The 3,578-nt window shown below is 34.1% G+C and overlaps 1 protein-coding gene across 1 annotated transcript in view; it reads left to right on the top strand.

The window, feature by feature from the left end:
* Positions 1-3,578, top strand: part of pitpnm3 (PITPNM family member 3) — a 189,052-nt gene that overhangs the window by 19,007 nt on the left and 166,467 nt on the right. The gene's annotated exons all lie outside the window — the stretch shown is intronic.

Below are 3,578 nucleotides of genomic sequence, written 5' to 3'. Positions count from 1 at the left end.
TCTAAAAGAGCACAGCATGTCATGATTTCAACTCTCTGCCTCCGGCTGTTTTCTGCCATCTGCCAGCGCTCTCGGCCACGCCCACTTATCTGCTGCAGAGCAGAGATCTGACACTACAGGAGGAAGCTTCACCTGCAAGCTGTGGGCTGCACACAGATGCAGCAGGAGCTAAATATTTTAAATTTTATTTTAAATAAAAATTCCATACCGATCATGCAGCTCATCCATCAATCAGCCAAGTGCCATCTCCAATCTTATTTTGAAAAACCGAGATAGAGCGAATCCGCAAAAAATGAACCGCAAAGTAGCGAGGAACTACTGTATTGTTTTCTGTACTCGTCCGTCTAAAACAGGTCTCTCTTGAAAATGAGTCCTTGTGACTCATTGAGACTAACCTGTATAAATAAAAGGTTAAATAAAATATATTTTTAAACTACTAGAATATAGCTTAAATGAGTAAAACATTAGCCAAAACTTACAATAATCAAAACTAGGTAAAAGCTCAAAAATAGCAACACTGATGTGAAAAGTGAAAATAATTAAGACACTAGCTAAAAGTTAAAATTAGCAAAATAGCTGAAACCTCAAAGTAGTAAAATCACTAAAACGGCTGCAATTAGCAAAACCATAGCAAACAACTAAACATAGCAAAACAGTAGCTAAAAGTTAAATCTAGCAAAAATGCAACTAAATGCTATAATTTGCAAAAAAGTAGCTAAAAGCTCAAAAAAGCAAAATTATAGCTAAAATCTAAAATTAGAATAACTGTAGCTTATGGATATGGGCACCAGTGAACACTGTAACCTGAAAAGGGAGAAGAGGGTAAAGATAATAGATGGATGGATGTAGCTGAAAGCTAAAAGAAAAGTAAAACAGTGGCTAAAAGCCACAATAGCAAAACCATAGCTAAAATGAGTAAAACAGTAGATAAATTATGAAATTAGGTAAAATAGTAGCTAAACTCAAATTGTAGCAAGACAGTAACTAAAGCTAAAGGTACAAAATCACAGCTAAAAATAATATTAACAAAACCATAGCTTAAAGTGAAAATAAAAAAAAGTCATAATAGTTAAAAGATAAAAGCAGCAAAAGAAGACAAAATCAGCTACTAGAAGTAAATTTCACCAAACTATTTTTAAAGGAGCTTATAAAATAATGCTTTTTTTTATGAAAAAATATTTTGTAACTAAAGTGAAATATTTCATTAAGTACAAAAGGTACAAATATGAAAACTCATATCAGACTCCTTCTGACTGAGCAGGTCATTTTGATGTATGAATTTAAAATAGCACCATGTTTGCTGAAATGGAAACTATAAAGTGGAATACAATGTTATGAATGTTGAGTCAGCCTTCACACAATAATTACATTTTACATCTATAGCACTGTTCATCAGTGGATCTTCATTTAATCAAGTTTTGCACTTAATTATCAAACTTACCTTCCATACCGCTTTAATATGTTTTTATTATATGAATATTAGTGTTTTTTGATATATCTAACCAAATAAAATTATAGATGTAATTTTTCCTTTTTTGATGAGGGCAGTGTCATTACATGTGCACCCCTGAAGCTTCAAGCTTTGATATAATTCCCTCTTGCATTTAGCATAGCTTTTGTTGTTTATCAAAAATAAAATCTTGAGTAGTGCACATATTGTCTTTGTTAGTTATGTTAGCTCTCTACAGTGATCATATAGACCTCCAGATTGTAGATGCTGGCTTATCTCAGTGCCCTGAGATAACTTCTGTTGTGACTTGGTGCTATATAAATAAACTGAATTGGCTGGTGCTTTCAGTGCAGTTAAGCAGCCACCCTGCCTGCAGAATGAAAGCTTTATGATTGTCACATTTGTGCTCGTTCAGTGTGCTCGTCAACATCACATTTTTTTGTGCTAAAGAAAAAAGCTAGACTAATGGTGAATCAGTTACAAGTTTGAACGCTGCAAACTGCAAAGAATGAGAATGTGAGAGAAACAAGTAATCTGTAGATGAGAATGTAGTCCTTGTACATTTTAACCATCCCAGTGTATTTACAGCTTTAACACAACTAACATTTCTCTATATTTTAAAAGAAAGACAGAAAATAGGTGCAATGATTGTTTTTAAACATGCAAACCTGAGTTGAATGAGGGAGTTTGAAGCCCAAACAAAGAGTACGATTCTAACACGCTTGAAAGGTAATGCTTGGTATAAGCATTTTTATTCTCTTTTGTCTGAGGCGAGTTGTCCTGTAGTTTCAATAATTGTTCAGATACAGATCTCCAAAGTGCTTAAAGTCCATTTCCAATGTTTTTATTTTTATGTTGGCTCTCTTCTGTTCCATTCTTCAGTAAGATGATCCCACACTGCTTCAGTAATGTTCAGGTTCATATTCTGGGAAGGCAAACCCATTACCAATAATTTTCTACTTATTATTATTATTTTATAATTTAGCTATGTTTGTACTGCACTGGTAATGTGTATGAAATGACTGTTGTACTAAAAACAGTTGTGGCCGGTTTGATGCTTTTAAAGACGTTTGAGTTGTGGGTGAATTAATCTGGTGGTACATTTTTATGTTCATAATTCCATAAATGAGTCAAATGGTTAAAGATAGCAGACACCGCTAACCTTAAGAAGCACAAAAATGGCTATATCTCAGTCTGTATTTTAAATATTGAGCTCAAATTTAATTTGGTTGTAGCTGAGAGTCATCTCAAACATATATTATACCACTAAGATTATCTTTGTTTAAAACTTTGGCCATAAGGCAGAAGGCAATTTTTTATGCTCTATTTTTACACTGACTTAAGCGATGCAAGAATGTGAGGTCATTGGCAGTTTACCCTCCGTTTGTCCATTTCTCACAGTATTTTTAGGAATGCAATGCAAACCAAGCTGAAATATGACAAGTTTTGAATTAATTATTGAGGAATCCTCTTTGCTGGTGCGAAAATACTATTTAATGCCACTCAGACTGGGATGTTTCTGGCATTTTTCTAGAAAAGACTAAAGTAAATTGTCTTAGTGACAGGCTTCTAGTAAAAAAGTGTCAAAGGTGGCAATTTATAATCTTTGTCAATTTACAATTCTTGTGCATTTTCTGAAATTTAGCACTCAGAAAGTTTTTTTATGCTTTAAGTGGTTTGTCATTCAGTATGAAATGACTCTAAAACTGACCTTTGAAAATGGTCAGGTTCACAGGCTTTCTAAAAATCAGCAAAAGAGATAACCAAACTCAAAGAGCTAAACTTTAGAGTAATTAGGAGACTTTAGAATTTTATTATACGCCGATCACTCTTTTCATTCTGCCTTTAAACACAGGTAGGGTGTTATTTCCCTTTTGCCTAGGCATGGATCATGTTTAATTTATGTAAATGAGGCTCCTCTGCAAAAGCCAACTGTTAGGTAATTAAACTGAAATTAAAGCCTGAAGCACGATGAACCCTCCTAGAATATTTTATTGAACCTCCACTCCCTTTGGACACTTTAGAAGTTAACGAACCACAGACTAAATCCTTTAAATGTTGGTTAGATGGAGAATCTTTGTTTAGTCCGTCCGTCCGTCCGTCCGTCCATCCATCCATCCATCCATCC

The sequence above is a fragment of the Nematolebias whitei genome, chromosome 6, assembly GCF_014905685.2.
Source record: "Nematolebias whitei isolate Nwh7 chromosome 6, NemWhi1, whole genome shotgun sequence".
Taxonomy (NCBI): Eukaryota; Metazoa; Chordata; class Actinopteri; order Cyprinodontiformes; family Rivulidae; genus Nematolebias; species Nematolebias whitei.
The sequence above is the reverse complement of the archived record's forward strand: the minus strand, read 5'-3'. Positions and strand labels throughout refer to the sequence as shown.